Source organism: Borostomias antarcticus, assembly GCF_949987555.1.
Source record: "Borostomias antarcticus genome assembly, chromosome: 6".
Taxonomy (NCBI): Eukaryota; Metazoa; Chordata; class Actinopteri; order Stomiiformes; family Stomiidae; genus Borostomias; species Borostomias antarcticus.
The window spans coordinates 2,529,509-2,539,508 of NC_140239.1; the positions used below are offsets into that span (position 1 = coordinate 2,529,509).

General features: G+C 45.8%; 1 protein-coding gene across 1 annotated transcript in view; it reads left to right on the plus strand.

Annotated features, from left to right (window-relative positions):
• Positions 1 to 10,000, plus strand: part of LOC311310175 (protein unc-13 homolog B-like) — a gene marked incomplete at both ends in the record, with an annotated part of 98,647 nt that overhangs the window by 7,213 nt on the left and 81,434 nt on the right. The gene's annotated exons all lie outside the window — the stretch shown is intronic.

Here is a 10,000-nt window from a genome sequence, read left to right on the forward strand (position 1 = left end):
GATATGATGAAGAGGACGAGGACTGCTACTCTGTGAGTCTCTTGTCGTTGTACCACGTCGTACAATAAGTCTGTGTCATCAAAGTTGTTGTCACCTACTCGTTCTCCGGCTTCTCTCATCCACCCCTTCGTTCTGCTCTACCTTCCGCTGCTCTGTCTTTCTCTCCCTTCTTTCTTTACCTCCCTCCCTTGGGCTGTTCATCCCTCCATCCTATCCTCTGGGTGGAAGAATGGCCAAATCAATCCCAAACAGTTACATGGAAACGGGGATCAATAGATCATCGGAGACAAAAGGCCACCTGCCGACTTGAAATGATAACGTGTCATCTGTAGATGAAAGGGAGATGGGGACGAGATCTTTCCGAGGCTGGAGGATGAGGAGGAGGGTCCCCAATCGTTATTCAGTTTCTGATTGGAGTTCCATGGCTGTTCTCAGCCTGTGATTGGTGGAGGATCGATGCTAGAGATGTCTGTTTTATCATAGGCAACGTACTTCTTGACAGACCATTGAAGCCCAAGTCTGTTCATGCGCGCGCACACACACACACACACACAACCACACACACACACACACACACACACACACACACACACACACACACACACACGTTAGGTCAGGTAAAACAAATTGATAGTCCTCTTCCTCCCTTGTCCCAGTTTGAAGAACACAATGATCTGGTTTATCAAGATACCTGGAGGCAAATACACCTCCACTGGGGCCATTTCCTTTACCGAGAGAAATGGAAGACTGAGTTTCAGGTTAATGAAACCGACCTGTTTGTCTGAAACTCCTCTAAGATTGTGTCATATTGATTCAGTCACTGATGGCTTTTGCTCAAAGTCAGATTGATTCAATCTTGTTAATTGACTCTGATGTGGAGCAGATTGGCTGCTGCTATCATTTACACATGGCTGATTCTGAGTCAATATGTGGAGTTATACAGAGTCACAATATCTTGGGCAGACTGAGCCCTACACTTGAAGTTGTACTAAAATTATGGTTATACAGTCAAGACAGAAATTCTGTACACCTCTTTCACTTTCTTCATGTTTTTTACGTTAGACTTATTCTTTCTTTCTTTCTTTCTTTCTTTCTTTCTTTCTTTCTTTCTTTCTTTCTTTCTTTCTTTCTTTCTTTCTTTCTTTCTTTCTTTCTTTCTTTCTTTCTTTCCAATCCAAGCCCCCCACTCCTCCCTCCCTCCCTCCAACACTAATGACTATAATACAATGACCATACTGTAGAAGACATCTTCGTAAATGTCAGCCAGCTCCTGTCCGTCCCTTCGGCACACGTTGGTGTGTAACCGATTATAATTATTTCAGTTTAATAAGTAATCTTAATTATGAATGAAGCTGGCAGCTTCCTGGGAGTCCCCACTGCATGCTGGGATACGCGCCGGTGGAACAGCCAGCCAACTTAATGGGCAGGAAGGCAAGACGGACGGCCGCCCTTCAGAAAGTCAGCCCTAGTCTCCTCGCTCTCTATGGGCCTAATCAGGAGTTATTGGTAGATGCCAGTCATTCATCCCTCTCTCTCTACCCCTCCCTTCCATTCTTCCTCTTCCCTTTTTTCATCCCCTCTGCCAGTCTTTCTCCAGTGTCTAACCACCTTGAGTGTGCAGGAAATATATTCAATGTCTTGTTCAATTTTGTAGAGAGGAAGAGTCTCCCACTTCAAGATGGTGTAGCTGTGAATGATGTAGGGGGCAGGTTGAAACGCATGCCTGTACAAGTCGAGCACAAGCAAACTTTCATGCTTTCATGCTTGACTTGAAATGTCGTTACTTTAGTAGGCTACTTTAGAACTTCACTTTTTGATCAGCACAACATTAGTGTGTGTGTGCTTTTAAGTACAGTTGCTCTAGATGTATGCTGAGTCTTAAACGGTCTTAAACAGGTTACTCCACTTTGGAAAGACAAAAGCACTTTCTTCAAGAAATTACTTTTCTCACTCAATTTGATGCAACACTCCAGAGGCCTGTAGTAGGAAGCAAGTTTGACAAACCATTATCCAGGACAAACGCCATCACGCATAACTGGTGTCACGACTACGGATGGGAGTTTCGACTAATTCTCAGGTTGACTAACCTAACCTGATCAAAATTGACTGACTAGTTTAATAGTAGAATGGCTCATGAAACTGTCTTATAGGGCTAGAAGGGGAGAATTTTCAGAAGCTCTTGGAAAACAAAGAAAAAACATTTTAAGGGTATTCCAACTAGGCCTAACATGCATCAGTCTGTAGGCATGGCAGTTAAATAATTTATTGGCAACGGAAACTCTGCTGTCTTTCACAAGTGAAATGGTTTGAGTAGTTTTATCAAGGGAAACAAATTGAGTAACGTTACTGACCGCATTAGGTTACACCGAGAGAAAAATAACAGCTATTTCTAAACCATGAAATGGAGGATTGTAAAACTGTCAGCGTTAGCCTACTGCTTTATCGTAGATAAACGAAAAATAATAATAGCTGTGGTACTGGTAGACTGGTTATAGGCTACGCCAATTTGCTTTTGTAAAGGTGACATACAACCTGATCACACAACATTTTTCATACAGAAACTCAAGGCTACGTCACATGATCACGATGTGATTCACTCTCGCATCTCCAAGCCTGACAAAGAACTTTCTCCCTTTGATGTATCTTCTGAACCAGTTTACCACAGAGACCAACCAGCCTTTCAAGCCTTTGATTAGGATGTCATGGTCGATCGTATCAAACGCTGCACTCAGATCTAATAGCACAAGAATTGAGACCTTATTTGCATCAGAGTTTTGTCTGAGGTCGCTGATTATTTTGAGCATTATTTTGAGCAACTGATATTTTCTGCAGTTCCAATGCTGTGGTGAGTCCTAAAGCCTGATTGAAGTTCCTCCAGGATGGTATTTTCTTTAAGAAAGGAGTTTATTTTATTTGTACTGAGACTCTCTTTTCAAGTGTCTTACTAATGAAGGGGAGGTTGGATATCAGCCTGTTGTTCAGCGCATTAACATCTAGGCTTGGTTTCTATAGTAGCGGTTTCAACAGCTGTTTCTGGGGAAGATGCCTGTTTGAAGAGACATGTCTTTGATCTTTATATCTTGCCATCTTCTCTGACAAGTAATTTCATCGGTTCTCCTTGTTTTACCAACATATCTCTCTGATACTCTCCCATATAGCATTCTTTTTGGTAATATTCAGATTTCTTTGCTGTAGTTCATCCAAATGTTTATTTATTTCCACTAACACCTCTTATTCCATTGGGTCGAATTGGCTTTTGCGATTGCAGTAAATCAGGCCAATAATCTGTTCCACGAGCCGGCTTTGTGCTTCATGAACCGGCGCACTATGAATGAGTTGAACTGGCGGGGTGAGTAATAATAATAATAATAATAACAACAACAACAATAATAATAATAATAATAACAATAATAAAAACAACAACAACAATAATAATAATAATAATACATATTTATAAGGCACTTTTCATTTAAAAAATATCAGAGTGCTACAGGTTTAAATGCACAGCATAACAAAACACAACTGAACAAAAATAACACAATTTGAACAGGCAAAGGCCTTTAAAAAGCAAAACAAAGGTAGAATGGTCTGCAGTTTCTGATGAGTGATTCCAGCTCTGGAGAGCACGTGTCGCTGGATCACAGTAATGTCCGAGCACCATGGGGCCCATTCCACGGTTGGGATGAGAAAATCCGGAATTAAATCCGCAGGGGTAGATTCCCTGATATTCACAAGCTCCTGGTGAGGGAATTCCCGGGCTGGTCGCAAAACACTAAATTAAATGCTAAAACAACACATAAACATCGTCAGGGAAAGCCAAAGAGGGTTTAGTTGGTCTGTAAAAAGTCTTAACATCTGAGGTTGGATTTTAACGATGATCGATTGGTCAGCAGGAAGTGCTTCATACTGTACGTTTTGATCCTTGATCTCAAACTTAACCTGCTCCGGTTAGCTTGGCAGCGTAAACAACCATGGTGGTATAGCACGATGTGAACCACCGTCGTGACACTGACAACCCTGACGTTATCGCGCTAATCCTGTAATCCTGCTTTGTGGTATAGGCCCCGGGTAATTCAGCTCTGTGACCAAATTATCTCTCTGGGAAATTGAAAACAGTGGGAATAATAATACCACAATGCATCTGTGCAGCTCTGTGTTTGAGGCAGCGGCCGATAGGATGGTGAATGAACTCTTAATCAGCCTTTTCCCACAACCCCTTGCAGGAAATGGGGCTGTCCATGTCATTTTGCCCCCCCCCCACCCTTAATCACAAATCTGACACCCCCCCCTAACAGAATGATGGATTATGCTCTGATTAACCCCCTCGCCCCTGCCTGGCACACACTGGGTGATGGATGGATTGAAATTCCAAACCTGTCACCATAGCATACCGCTGTGATGCCCCATAGCCAAACCTGTCACCATAGCATACTGCTGTGATGCCCCATAGCCAAACCTGTCACCATAGCATACCGCTGTGATGCCCCATAGCCAAACCTGTCACCATAGCATACTGCTGTGATGCCCCATAGCCAAACCTGTCACCGTAGCATACCGCTGTGATGCCCCATAACCAAACCTGTCACCATAGCATACCGCTGTGATGCCCCATAGCCAAACCTGTCACCATAGCATACTGCTGTGATGCCCCATAGCCAAACCTGTCACCATAGCATACCGCTGTGATGCCCCATAGCCAAACCTGTCACCATAGCACACCGCTGTGATGCCCCATAGCCAATCCTGTCACCATAGCACACCATATCGGACCAATACTATACCAATACCATACCCTACTATACCAGCCCAGCCCAGCCCAAACCAGACCACACCCTACCATGCCATACCATACCATACCATACCATACCATACCATACCATACCATACCATACCATACCATACCATACCATACCATACCATACTATACCATACTATACCATACCACACCCTACCATACCATACCATACCATACCATACCATACCATACCATACCATACCATACCATACCATACCACACCACACCACACCACACCAATACCATATCACCAAGGTAGATAGATAGATAGATAGATAGATAGATAGATAGATAGATAGATAGATAGATAGATAGATCAACACTATAAAAGTGCATAGAATACAATAAAACCATAAACTAAAAATCTAAAATCTAAAATGTCAGTTCATTATAAAATGTCAGCCTAAAATGTCAGTTCAAGTCCATGGCTTCCCACCAATCAGGGGAAGGATTAAACAGTCCGAGGGCAAATTTGGGCATTGTGTCCTCCGTGCTTCTCCTCCTGTCCCCATATCCCCCGGATCAGCCCCCACTGCCACCGCCCACCACCCCTCCATCTTTCATGTGGAGGAGAAAGGGGGGATGTCATCCGAAATCTGTGGAGAGGGGCAGTAAGTTCATGAGAGGACAGAAAATGGTAAGATAAGAGCCCCCCTCCGGCTAATGACTAACTCATCCTCCTCTGCTTTCCTCCCCCCGTCATCCGTCCATTCCTCTCCGTGCCACTTCATTACTCTGCCCCCCAACTCTCTGGGTTTCTAGCGCAATAAGAGCCTTGTCCCAGCTGGATGTCGCTCAGGCGCAGAGATGAGGTTTCACACACACACACACACACACACACACACACACACACACACACACACACACACACACACACACACACACACACTTTTGCGAAAAGGCCACTTGAGGACAGTTATCGAACAGGGATTACGTGTCTGTGGTCGTCACACAGTCTTTCTTTGTGTGTTTGTTTGAACGGGGTCTCTAAGGTCTCTGTCTCATATAAATGGGGTAATATAAGAGTAACATTATCATATAAATGGGGTAATATAAGAGTAACATTATCATATAAATGGGGTAATATAAGAGTAACATTCTTTTTCGGGGTTGAATCTGGGTTTTCATTACAGCATTCTTTTTTTCTGTCTTTTGTCCCAGGGAGCTGGTTGAATTCATTTGCTTCTCTGTTTATGGAGTGTGCACTCAGGAAATCCCCCATGTTTTCTGGCCCTTAATGTAATCTGCCCTCTTTTTAATGAGCTTTGAAGATGGAAATCAGGGGGAAGCATGGGTTGGGTTATCAAACAAGGATTACATGTCTGTGGTCCTCATACCGTCCTGTTTGTTTGAATAGGGCTTCTAGCTGTGCATGAGAAAATATGACGCACACAAAAACACACATGCACCCACAATACACTCACACACATAATACTATACACACACACACGTCATCGTCCCATATTGGCAGGAAATCAATGATGGTATCTGTGAACTGCAAGAGAGGATGGAGAATGAGAAGATGAGAGGAGGGGTGTGTGTTGACCTGAAACCTGCTCCTGAACCATCTGGTCTAAATACTGGCAGCCTGTGATGTTGTCTGTGTGGACAAACACACGCCAGATAGTGAGGTTTTGCAGTCTATGGCTATCTGCCCTATTAAACAGTTTAAATCCTATAACATGTCCATGTTGTCAAATGCACTCTGTTGAAGAGAAAACATGGGAAGAGACACCCTCATCATATTGAGTGACTAGACTGCTCATTCTTCCCATCTTATTCACTTCCTTTTCTCCATTTCTCTCTCTCTCTCTCTTTCTCTGTCGGCATGTTTATTTCCATTTCCACTTTTCTCCCTTCTTTCTTCTTTCTCTCTGTTTGTCTCCGTCTCTGTCTGTTTCTAAGTTTCTAAGTATCTTTTATTTTGCACTAAATGTTCCCTGCAGATAATGACTGTGTAGCACTAAAAGCAGTTAAATGCGACCCTTTCATTATTAATGACACAGCAGGGAAGCTACCATCCAACCAATCCAGGATACATTTCAGTTAGTGGAATGTGACATCATCACACAGTAGCAAAAACAACAAAAGATAATTTAATGCAGCCTTCAAGTTCCATTAGACATTTTGGCCCACTGTGGTGATAAGAATATCCTAGCCTACTTATAATACCACTATGTAATAATCTCAGTACAGATCTTCATTGTTAAGAGCTGCATCTATGAGGGCTAAAATAGCATACAAGCATACAACTGCCTATTTTATTAGCTTATATTGGGTGGATAAGGTCTTTGTCTTATATAAATGGCAGAGTAATATTCTTTTTTTTTCTTTTTTCTTCTCTGGTTATGGACTGTGCACTCAGAAAATCCCCCATGTTTGAGTTATCTGGCCCTGAATGTAATCTGCCCTGTTTTTAATGAGCTTTGAAGATATAAATCAGGGAAAAACATATTAAGCAGTGGTTCAGAAGGTTAGCTTTTTTATTTTTATAGAAAAATCGGATTATGATTGTCCTTTTAGTTCGTCACATACAAACACAATTCCATTGAGGTAGAGTAGTGCCCCAAAAAATGCTGACATCCTCTTGTCTGAAAAGTAGCTTTACTTGTAGTATGTAACAACATGCAATGGTCTGGAAGGATTATATATGTCTGGTGAGTTACGACACTTATAAATTCAGTATCCACATCACAGGCTCCTCCCACCCATCACAGGCTCCTCCCACCCAGGTGCAATACGGAGCGGTTCAGACGTTCCTTTGTGCCAGCGGCCATCAGACTGTATAACAGTGCCTGAACGAGAGTGTTGTGGAGGTGTGCATGGGCGGCTGTAGCTCAGTTGGTAGAGCGGGTCGTTCAATGATCGAAGGGTCAGTGGTTCGAATCCCAGCACCGACTGTCCACATGTCGAAGTGTCCTTGAGCAAGACGCCTAACCCCAAATTGCTCCCAATGAGCAGGTTAGCACCATGCATGGCAGCTACCGCCATTGGTGTGTGAGTGTGTGTGTGAATGGGTGAATGAGAGGCCATTGTAAAGCGCTTTGAGTGCCGCTAAGGTGGAAAAGCGCTATATAGGTGTAGTCCATTTACCATTTACCATGTATATTACTATTTGCTTGTATTTATGTATATACAGTTTGCGTTCTCCAAGACATATCTATTTATACAGACTGGATGTGTGTATGTACTGTGGGACACCGAGAGGGAATGCGGTGTGGAGCAATGAGGGCGGGTTGGGAGCAGGTTAGCACCGAGGTGCATTTATTACATATAAGACCAAATGATCAAACAAAGGAAAAACGTATAACAGAAATGCGGGAGAGCCGAGCCGCCTCCCTCCTCCAGGGTGCTCTCCGCCTGGCTGCGGAGATCCTGGGGTCCTGGGATCAGGTCCGGGCTTCCCACCTGCGGTGTGAGCAGAGGAAAAAACGGTCACGTTCCTATTCCAGGAACAACCAAACTGATCCGCTGTCAAACATCTAAATGTCCTTCTACTCATGGAGTCGCCTGAATGCTGCCTGGTCTCCTCCCTGGGGTTCTCAGCAGTCCGGCTCATCAGCTGATCAGCAGCACCTGGTGCTTCTGCAGTGCGAGGGCTGATGAGGTGAGCGGTGCCAGCTGGGTCCCAGGGCTGCCGTGACGACCTTGAATGGCCTGTATATGCCGGCCACGACCTGGCCGCGCTGTCCATGGTGCTGAACTTCAGGACAGGCCGTGACCTGGCTGCGCTGTCCAGGGTGCTGAACTCCAGGAAGGGCTGCGCTGTCCAGGGTGTTGAACTCCAGGAAGGGCTGTGACCTGGCCACGCTGTCCAGGGTGCTGAACTCCAGGAAGGGCTGTGACCTGGCCACGCTGTCCAGGGTGCTGAACTTCAGGAAGGGCTGTGACCTGGCCGCGCTGTCCACGCTGCTGAACTCCAGGAAGGGCTGTGACCTGGCCACGCTGTCCAGGGTGTTGAACTCCAGGAAGGGCTGTGACCTGGCCGCGCTGTCCAGGCTGCTGAACTCCAAGAAGGGCTGTGACCTGGCCACACGGTCCAGGGTGCTGAACTCCAGGAAGGGCTGTGACCTGGCCGCGCTGTCCAGGGTGTTGAACTCCAGGAAGGGCTGTGACCTGGCCGCGCTGTCCAGGCTGCTGAACTCCAAGAAGGGCTGTGACCTGGCCACGCGGTCCAGGGTGCTGAACTCCAGGAAGGGCTGTGACCTGGCTGCGCTGTCCAGGGTGTTGAACTCCAGGAAGGGCTGTGACCTGGCCGCGCTGTCCAGGGTGTTGAACTCCAGGAAGGGCTGTGACCTGGCCGCGCTGTCCAGGGTGCTGAACTCCAGGAAGGGCTGTGACCTGGCCGCGCTGTCCAGGGTGTTGAACTCCAGGAAGGGCTGTGACCTGGCCACGCTGTCCAGGGTGCTGAACCAGGGAGCGGGGTCTGTGCGTCTCTGGGGACCACCAGGGCGCAGCCGCAGGAGCGGTGTCCACCCATGGCCAAGAGGGTGCCACAGTTCATATTTTATCCTATTCTATTCTCTACTGTACACAAGCTGTACAAACGGATGTAAATAGAGCCTGTTCTTCTCCCTCTTTCTTATGCTTACTACTCTGTAATAAACAAAGAACGGATTGTTTTGATTCACGTTTCGTTGGGTACCTTTAAGCCCACCTAACTTCTGAGGCATGAAGTGTCACTTGCCTTATTCATTAACTATGTCTTGCAACAAATCCCCAGGTCCACTTAAGATTAGCATTCAGTCTCCCTGAATAGAACACCACCACCACCTGTCTGTGCCCTTTCGGAGCTTCTGCCCTGATCGTTGCTTCGGGTAAAATTGAAATTTGTTGCTAAATGATTTTCCTCCAGTGCTCTCACACCATTGGCCTCTCGGGACCCCGCATCTGCCATTCCCCCTCTCTCTGGGGGACGGGGCCCTTCACCGCTGGCATTTCACATCTGCTCCCAATTACCCCTCCAGCTTCTAGACCGCAGAGGCAATATCAGCCCCCTACCCCGCCCGCACTCCCCCTTAAACATCTACTGACTCGGTTTCCCATCAGCCCTATGACACATGAGGAATGATGCACCTTCTCTATTGGGCTGTACCACTCCTGTGTGCTGTTAGGTGAACGGGGGGGGGGGGTTGGACTGAAACTTGAGGTTGTTTTTGTTGCACTTTGTTTGAATTGACTACAGTAGGTGCTCTTTGGTTTGAC